We start from the raw sequence: 9,696 nt of genomic DNA, 5'->3' as shown, positions 1-9,696 counted from the left end.
CTAGAGGACATAGGTTTAGGGTGAGAGGGGAAAAATATAGAAAAGACCTAAGGGGCAACTTTTTCACGCAGAGGGTGGTACATGTATGGAATGAGCTGCCAGAGGAAGTGGTGGAGGCTGGTACAATTGCAACATTTAAAAGGCATCTAGATGGGTCCATGAATGGGAGAGGTTGAGAAGGATATGGGCCAGGTGCTGGCAAGTGGGACTAGATTGGTTTGGGATATCTAGTCAGCATGGACGGGTTGGACGAAAGAGTCTGTTTCCGTGCTGTCCATCTCTATGAGTCACTACACTGACCATCATCTGTTAATCCACTGGAGTGTTTGACTTGGGGGAAAATCAGGAGGCCGAGAATCCAGGGCAGGGAGAAATGAGAGGCTGATAGATTGCATTTGGCAGTGAGAACAGATTTGATACCTCAGTTGTTTACTGCCTTTTTAATATCTACGATCACTCGTTCAAAATAAGGGATAGCTAATATTTTCACCAGACATAAATTCCCCTCCTCTCCCACGTCAGCACTACGGACAGCCTGGTTCACTCCTCCTCAACACCTCCCCACACCACCTTCCCGTGCAACATAGAAGGTGTAACACCTGCCCATTTGCTTCCTCCTCCTCACTATCCAAGGCCCCAGACACACCTTCCAGGTGAAGCACCTGCACTTTACTCTATTGTATTTGCTGCTCACAATATGGTCTCGCTACACCGGGGAGACAAAACACAGACTGGGTGACTGCTTTGCAAGACACTTACGTTCTGTCTGCAAATATAACCCTGAACTTCCTGTTGCTTGCTCTATTCCCTGGCCAACATCTCTGTCTCAGGCTTGCTGCACTGCTCCAACGAAGTTCAGCACAAGATGGAAGAACAACACCTCATTTTTGGCTTGGAGACCCTGCAGCCTTCAGGATTCGATATTCACTTCAATAATTTTAGGATCGGAGGACCTCCCCCAAGTCCTTTACCCACCCCCAGACCCCAGGCCTTCTCACCACATGGGCTGCTGGAAGCACAGTCAACCCATTCTCACCTACTTACGGTTCCCATTATCGACCTTTTCTGTCCCTGGCTTCCCATTATCCATCCTGTTGTCTGCCGAACTCTTTTGGAGCACCATGCCCACCTTACTCCTTCACCACCACCCCCACCCACCACCGCCACCCTTCCCCCAACCTCCATTTCCTATATTCAGCATGAATATCACCTTTTCCCTGCTACCATCAGTTTTGAAGTGGGGTCACTGGACCTGAAACATCGGGCCTGCTTTCTCTCCACAGAAATGCTGCCAGACCCTGCTGCGTTCCTCCAGCAATTTCTGTCTTTGTTTAAGAAATGGGGTGGCACGGTGGCTCAGTGGTTAGCACTGCTGCCCAATGGCACCAGGGTCCCGGGTTCGATTCCAGCCTTGGGTGACTGTCTGTGTGTGGAGTTTGCTCATTCTCCCCTTGTCTGCGTGGGTTTCCTCCGGGTGCTCCGGTTTCCTCCCACAATCCAAGGATGTGCAGGTCAGGTGGGTTAGCCATGCTAAAATTGCCCATAGTGTTCGGGGATGTGTAGGCTAGAATGGGTCTGGGTGGGTTACTGTTTGGAGGGTCAGCGTGGACTTGTTGGGTCGAAGGGCCTGTTTCCACATTGTGGGGATTCTAATCGAGGCTGTGCGATTTTTAAAATTGATGGGAGCAAAATCGAGAGTGGGTTTGGATTCTATCTCTGTCAAATGCACTGAGCACATGGGAACACCACCATCTGCAAGTTGCCCTCTGAGACACATGCCACGCTGATTTGGAAATACATCATCATTCCTTCACTGTCACTGGGTCACAATCCTGGAGCTTAAACACAGTGGGAGTATCTAGAAATGCAATGGCTCAAGAAGACAATTCAGCACGACCTTCTCAAGGGGAATTAATGCTGGACAATCAATGTTGGCCCAACCAGCGCCACACACATCCTATGAATGAAACCTAAAATTGTCATTAATGGCATTACCAGCAAAACATCTAGATTTACCTTATTTACCCAATGACTTATTGTGCAACAGGCTGATAGGGAAAAGGAGCAGTCAAAAAGGTTGAGAGGTTGAGGAAGCTGCAACTCTCTTCCCCCGAAGAGGAAAAGCCAATGGGTGATCTCGTTTAAAAGGATGAAGGAGATTTATAGGATTTTGTTTGTTTTGCTTTGATGACATTGCATTTTTGTAGATTGATCGATGAGAAGGCAAAGAGCTGTCTTCAAAGACTGAGGTCAGGCTTAGACCTCTAGGTAACATGATTGATTACACATTGCCAATATATTCCCATCACCCTGTTCAGAGATCTTATTGCACACCTCAGAGTAGGTGGGACTTGACCTTGGGCTCTCTGGCTCAGAGGTGGGGACACTACCACTGCACCACAGGACCTCTCCTATCATACATTATACATTCAGCTGGGCAAGGCATTAGTGAGACTGTACCTGGAGGACTGCGTACAATTTTGGCCATATGCTATGAAAACTCATTTCATTCAGGAGTCTAGTCCAGTCTGGTAGAGTGTAGGTTTATTTTCCTCTAACTCCACCCACACTGTGCTATTTATGCTCAGTGATGTGCAGCATCACGACATCATCACAAGGGTGTTGCAGTGTCCTGAAGCCCTCTCACAGCAAGAAGGAAAGTAGAGAAAGAATTTCCCCTTCTGAGGAATTCCAGAGCTAGAATATCAAAGCCCACTTCTCCAATCCACAGTCTTTCACTTTCAAGCTCTCTGCATCCAACTTCATCTGCCATGTGTGTACCTGTTCCACCAGTCTGTCTAAATCCACCTGAATTCTCTCACTAACCTCCGTGCAGTTCATAACATTTCCAATGTTGATGCTGCAGCTTTTACAATCTTTCTGTATTTAAAGAATACTAACTTCGCTATTCTTCCTGCTTAAGTGCAGACCTCACATTTACCCAATTTCGATTCTATCTGCCAAGTTTATATCAAATCATTTAACCCTTCCACATCCCTCTGCAGACCCTTCATACCATCCTCACCACTTGCCTTCCTCACTAGTTTTGTGTCATCCAAAAACTTTGCAATGGATTCTTGAAAATGAAAGACTGTGGATTGGAGAAGTGGGCTTTGATATTCTAGCTCTGGAATTCCTCAGAAGAGCTCCTCAAAGAACTGCACTACATTTCTCAGGCATTATTTCTCCTTCATGAAGCCATGCTGACTCTGCTTCGTTATCTGTTTCTACTCACACTCACACATAGACACACATAGACACACACACGCACACACATCACAGGCCAAGCCTAATTCAGCAAATAACAAGGATTATCTTCACTCTGCATTTGCATTCTGAAACACAAACAAATCAGAAGCAGGTCATGATTCGGAATAAAACTTGAGACCCATTTTTGGTTTATCCTACATTCCAATATAATGACAGTAGTTTCCTGCTCAACATGAACTTCCTGTCTGCATTCAGAAATGTTCCACCTTTTTGCCTCAGCAAGTTTCCGTAATCTAAACAGATCAGTCAGCACACCTATTGCAACCTTGACCAGATCTCTTACCTGCCATTGTACTAACAGCACAGAACCCAGACCAACCACCCGACAGGCATTTAACTGACAGGGCAACCCTTAACCCTCAGAACATAAGAAACATTGAAGAATCCAAACAATTATTATTACAGCTTCTTATTATATATAGACATTCCACTCACAGGCACATGTGTGTCTGGATGAGCATTACGTTAATTGAACACAAAGGAGCAACACTGGACTGTTTTCAGCAGAGTGTCATATTTCAAGGTATCCGAAGTAAGATGGGGGACAAAAAGCCGAGAAACTGCAGATACTGGAAATCAGAAACAAAATCAGAAATTGCGGGGAAAACTCAGCAGGTCTGGCAGCATCTGTGGAAAGAAATCAAAGTTCACATTTCAAGTTCAGTGTCTCTTCATCAGAACTGACTGTAGCTGGGAAAAGTTTATTATAGATGTTAAAGAAGGGGTGGGGTGGAGGAGTAAATGATAGATGGAGCTGGAGCCCAGAGGGAGAGAAAAGCAGTTGGACAGACAAAGGGATGGGGAGAGGTCTGGGAGAATGGAGCTGGAGATGTTTATACCTTCATGTCACACATTATACATCATACAGAGATGATACCCTTCAGAGGTATACTGACATACTGATCAACGTTGGATATAGAGCACAGAATGAGGCCATTTGTGCCATCAGGTCTATGATTATCTCCATGGGTTATCCAAGATGTCAATGAGGAAAACTCAACAACAGATCCATCCCCACAGAAAGGAACAGAAAATGTCACTGTGCATGGAGGTAACAGGGTTTGTCTGAGAATGTTTTGCAGTGAGATGGCCGATTAGTCACGTGATGCGTTTGCAGAAATGCAGAATGTTTGGACGATGTCACCACAGTTCTGATGCTCCGAAACTGACTCTGTGCAGGGTTGGTTGCCGAGCCCAGTCAGATCACCAAGTTGTAACGTCTGGGTGGGTTTGCTTGGTATGTTTCTAGTCTAAAGTAGGAATCTGCATTTGTGTAGCACCTTTCTCAGCCTCAATGTTGTAATATATGAAATATGGCTGTCAATCTATAGGCATCAAGATCCCTCAAACAGTCAAAATGAGATAAAGAGCCAGATAATCTGTTACACTGATGTTGGTGAAGGGATATGTATTCGCCACAATATTGGGAAGAACTCCTGTGATCCATGTCTTCTCTGAAATGTGGCCCCTCTGACAGTGCAGCACCCCCTCAGTGTAGCACTGGGAGTGTCGGCCTAGCCTCCATGGGTAACCCTCTGTGGCAGAGTTCTTCCGGCAAGTGATTGTTGTTGGAGTGTCTAACTGCGTAGGGCACAATCTCCCCCTCCCTGGAGGTGGCCAGGGATGTGGCAGGTAATTGGGGAGAATACGATATAACAAAGAACTGCAGATTCTGAAAATCTGAAACAGAAACGGAAATTACTGCAGAAACTCAGCAGGTCTGGCAGCACCTGTGGAGAGAAAAGCAGAGTTAATGTTTCGGGTCCAGTCATCATTCTTCAGAACCGCTTGTAGTTCAGAAAAGGTTGTTATTATGCTGAAGACTGTGGGGCTCGGGAGGGAAAGGAGTGAGGGGATGGGTGGAGACAGAGAGCTTCCCTGGAGCACTGCAGCAAGCCCGAGACAGAGATGTTGGCGAGGGAACAGGGTGGGGTGTTGAAGCTGCAGACAATTGGAAGATAATGGGGCAGGTTGACCCTGGAGAGATACTTGCTCCCCATTTCTTGTCACCTCAGCAATGAGGTGCTGGGGGAGGGTCCACTGAGGATCTGCTCATCTCACCAGTAATGAAGGCCTTTGAGCGGTCAAAAAGAGGCCTCCAATTATCCACTTGTCACCAGCCCAAATGACCCAGTGCTTTCTTTCTGCTGGTGGAAACTGAATAAAGATTTGTACAGCGTTGTCTTTCACTGTGTCTCACACCCGCACACACTAACAACATGGAATAAAAAGAACAACTGCATTAAATAGGAAAAACAGTATATAACCAGGAGATTTAGAATCTCCTCAGTTTAGGGGACTGAGTGTGCTCGCTGGGCCATCGTCAGTGTGTCCCTGCAGCTGTTGGTTTCTGCTTTTTTTTAAGAAAAAATTAGAAATAAAAAAAAACACACTGCATTCAAAATGGGCAATTTGTTGCAACCAGGCTATTTATACATTGACAAGCCAGCACTTTGCTGGGATTAACCTCAACTGACCAGAGAGTAAAATCAGTTGCTTATAATGGCTATTAGCGGGTGTTGAGAAGATTTGTAGCTCAGGTTGAGGTTCTGGATGTAGGTTTGCTCGCTGAGCTGGAAGGTTCATTTCCAGACGTTTCATCACCGTACGAGGTAACATCTTCAGTGGGCCTCTGGGCAAAGCACTGTTGATAATTCCTGTTTTCTATTTATATGTTTGGGTTTCTTTGGGTTGGTGATGTCATTTCCTGTGGTGACATCATTTCCGATGGTGATGCCATTTCCTGATCTTTTTCTCAGGGGGTGGTAAATGGGATCCAAGTCGATGTGTTTGTTGATAGAGTTCCGGGTGGAATGCCATGCTTCTAGGAATTCTTGTGTGTTTCTCTGTTTGGCTTGTCCTAGGATGGATGTGTTGTCCCAGTCGAAGTGGTGTCCTTCCTTATCTGTATGTAAGGATACTAGTGAGAGAAGGTCATGTCTTTTTGTGGCTAATTGATGTTCATGTATCCTCATGGCTAGTTTTCTGTCTACTTGTCCAATGTAGTATTTGTTACAGTCCTTGCACGGTATTTTATAAATAATATTAGTTTTCCTTGTTGTAAAATACCGTGCAAGGACTATAACAAGCACTAAATTGGACAAACAGGTAGAAAACTAGCCACCAAGATACATGAACACCAAATAGCCACAAAATGATATGGCCCTCTCTCACTAGTATCCTTACATACAAATATGGAAGGACACCACTTCAAATGGGACAACACATCCATCCTAGGACAAGCCAAACACAGACACGCATGAGAATTCCTGGAAGCTTGGCATTCCAACTGGAACTCTATCAACAAACACATCGAGTTAGACCCCATCTACCACCCCCTGAGAATAAGAACAGGAAATGACATCACCACAGAAAATGATGTCACCATAGGAGATGACATCACCAATCCAAAGAAATCCAAACATATAAGTAGAAAGCAGGAATTATCAACAGTGCTTTGTCCAGAGGCCCACTTAAGATGTTGACTAGTAGGGTGACGAAACATCTGGAAATGAACCTTCCAGCTCAGCGAGCAAACCTACATCCACAATGGCTATGCTGATTATTCTCTTAAATTCAAAGAAGCCTCTATCATTGTACATCAATCTAATGTTTCTGAACCAGCATTCTACGTTATCAGAAAAAAAAACCTTCTTTTAGTCAGCGTAAAAACCTCATGGGAAAGAATTTGGGGAAATCCCCACTGTCCGTCAATCTAGAGGCACACTGGGACACAGCAAAGACCAGAGCCAGAGAAAGGCACAGAGAGAGAGGCGCAGGGAGGGAGAGAGAGTGAGGGAGGAAGAGAGAAAGGGAAAGGGAGAGAGGGAAAATAAGAAGGGCAGAGAGGGAGAAAGGGGACTGGGGCAGGGGGAGAGGGAACACAGAGAGACAGAGAGAGGAACAGAGAGAGAGTGAGAGGGACAACCGGAGTTAACCAGGAATGTTCAGGATAGCAGCGGTTTGACACAATTAAAAATCAACAATGTAACAGATTGGTGGTAAACCAGAGCTTTGAGAAAGTTTTAAGAATCAGTAACAAACGACCAAAAAATATCAAGGAGAAAATAAATTTTGTGAACAAACTTCTTGAACTTTCACTTGAATGTTTAACTTCTGGAAAAGTCCCAGAGGTTTCGAAAATGGCTAATGTAAGGACTCAACACTGAGGTCTCCAATTTCAAATAACCTCCGTTCCCATCCCCCAAATACCTTTCCAGACCCTCCCCCTCACTTTCCATTCCTCCTCGTGACTCTTCATTGCAGCTTCAAAAAAAGTGTGGTGCTGGAAAAGCACAGCCGGTCAGGCAGCATCCGAGGAGCAGGAGAGCCGACATTTCGAGCATACGCTCTTCATCAGGAATTCCCTGAAACGTCGACTCTCCTGCTCCTCGGATGCTGCCTGACCGGCTGTGCTTTTCCAGCGCCACACCTTTTGACTCTGACTCTCCAGCATCTGCAGCCCTCACTTCCTCCTGTCTTTCACCCACCAACCGGATTCATCTATCCCATTGACCAATCAGGTCGTACCCTCCACCCGTGTTCACCTATCACTGCCTCACCACTTCGCTCCTCTCCCCACTCAAATACCTCCCCCATCCCCCGTCTTGAAGAACAGTTACACCCGGAACGTTGACTTCTCCACCTCCTGATGCTGCCTGGCTTGCTGTGTTCTTCCAGCCTCCTGCCTGTCTACAATGTAACACCTTTATTTCAAAATGAAATGAAAGAAGACAACAGGTAACTATAGATCAGCAAAGTTTAATGTTTGTTACTGTAAAAATATGAGGGACGATTATAAAGGAGGAAATTGCAGAGCATTTAGAAATACATAACGTTATTAGAGTCAGAACAGGCCATATAGGAAAATCAGGCCTGACAAATATACGAGAATTTTTTGAGGAAGTAACCGATTGATTGATTTATTGTCACGTGTCCAGTGAAAAGCTTTTTATTAATGAGCAGTACAGGCATTCCCTGATTGGAGCTGTTAATCTGGTCCAATCAGGGAGCCTTGGCTGATGCCCAGTTCACTCTGAGAGTCGGTTTTGAGGGAGCTGGATCAGTGTCAAGGATTCTCCATGTGTAAATAAAGGGTGCCCTGGCCTCTGAGGAGTTATTTGAATATATATTGTGAAAGACTGTGGCTCCAGCACTGATCCCTGTGACATTCCTTTAGCTGCAGGTTGTCATTCTCAAACTGCCGCCCTTACCCCAACGTCTATCAGTTAGCCAGCTAATATACTACTATCCATGCTAACATACTACTATCCATGCTAATATACTACTATCCAGGCTAATATACTACTATCCATGCTAATATACTACTATCCATGCTAATATACTACGATCAACACCACCGGCTCTTATTTTCTGTGAGTCAGAAAGCTAAGCAGGATAGATAAAGGGAAACCAGTTGATGTAATTTTCAGACGGTAAAGAGGTCCAGACACGAAGCTACTTAAAATAAGAGCCGGTGGTGTTGATCGTAGTATATGGGTGTGTATGTGGGGTACATGTGAGCGGTGTGTTGGTTGTGTTTGGGTGTGGTTGGGGGTTGTGTGTGAATGTGTGTGTGTGTGGGGGGAGTGTGTATATTGGTGTGCATGTGTGGGTGTGTAGTGGTTGTGAGTCTGTGTGTGGGTGTGTGTGACCACTGTGTAAAGTCTGCCTGCCTAACGAAGAACAGGGGGCCCACGCAGTCATTTAGGCTCCGCTGACACCTCAGCTAAATATATGGACAAATGATTGATAAACGTACAGACCTGTACATACAGATGATAAATTCTGATCTCTGTATGTAAATGTATGGCATGACCAACTGTACAGACCATCAAATTATTTTATGAATAAAGTATATTTTTGAAATAAAATAAAAATCAAAACAATGACCTCAAAACAAAAATGATGACCTCGTGGAGAAATATATGGTGACATCTTGAAAGATGTCCATATTATAGAGGAGGAAGTGCTGGATGTCTTAACATGCATAAAGGTGGATAAATCTCCAGGACCTGATCAGGTGTACACTAGAACTCTGTGGGAAGCCAGAGAAGTGATTGCTAGGCCTCTTACTGAGATATTTGTATCATCGATGGTCACAGGTGAGGTGCTGGAAGACTGGAGGTTGGCAAACGTGGTGCCACTGTTTAAGAAGGGTGGTAAGGACAAGCCAGGGAACTATAGACCGGTGAGCCTGACGTCAGTGGTGGGCAAGTTGTTGGAGGGAATCCTGAGGGACAGGATGTACATTTATTTGGAAAGGCAAGGACTGATTCGGGATAGTCAACGTGGCTTTGTGCGTGGGAAATCATGTCTCACAAACTTGAATGAGTTTTTTGAAGAAGTGATGAGGGTAGAGTAGTAAATATGATCTATATGGACTTCAGTAAGGCGTTCGACAAGGTTCCCCATGGGAGACTGATT

This window comes from Chiloscyllium plagiosum, chromosome 40, assembly GCF_004010195.1.
Source record: "Chiloscyllium plagiosum isolate BGI_BamShark_2017 chromosome 40, ASM401019v2, whole genome shotgun sequence".
Classification (NCBI taxonomy): domain Eukaryota; kingdom Metazoa; phylum Chordata; class Chondrichthyes; order Orectolobiformes; family Hemiscylliidae; genus Chiloscyllium; species Chiloscyllium plagiosum.
The sequence above is the reverse complement of the archived record's forward strand: the minus strand, read 5'-3'. Positions refer to the sequence as shown.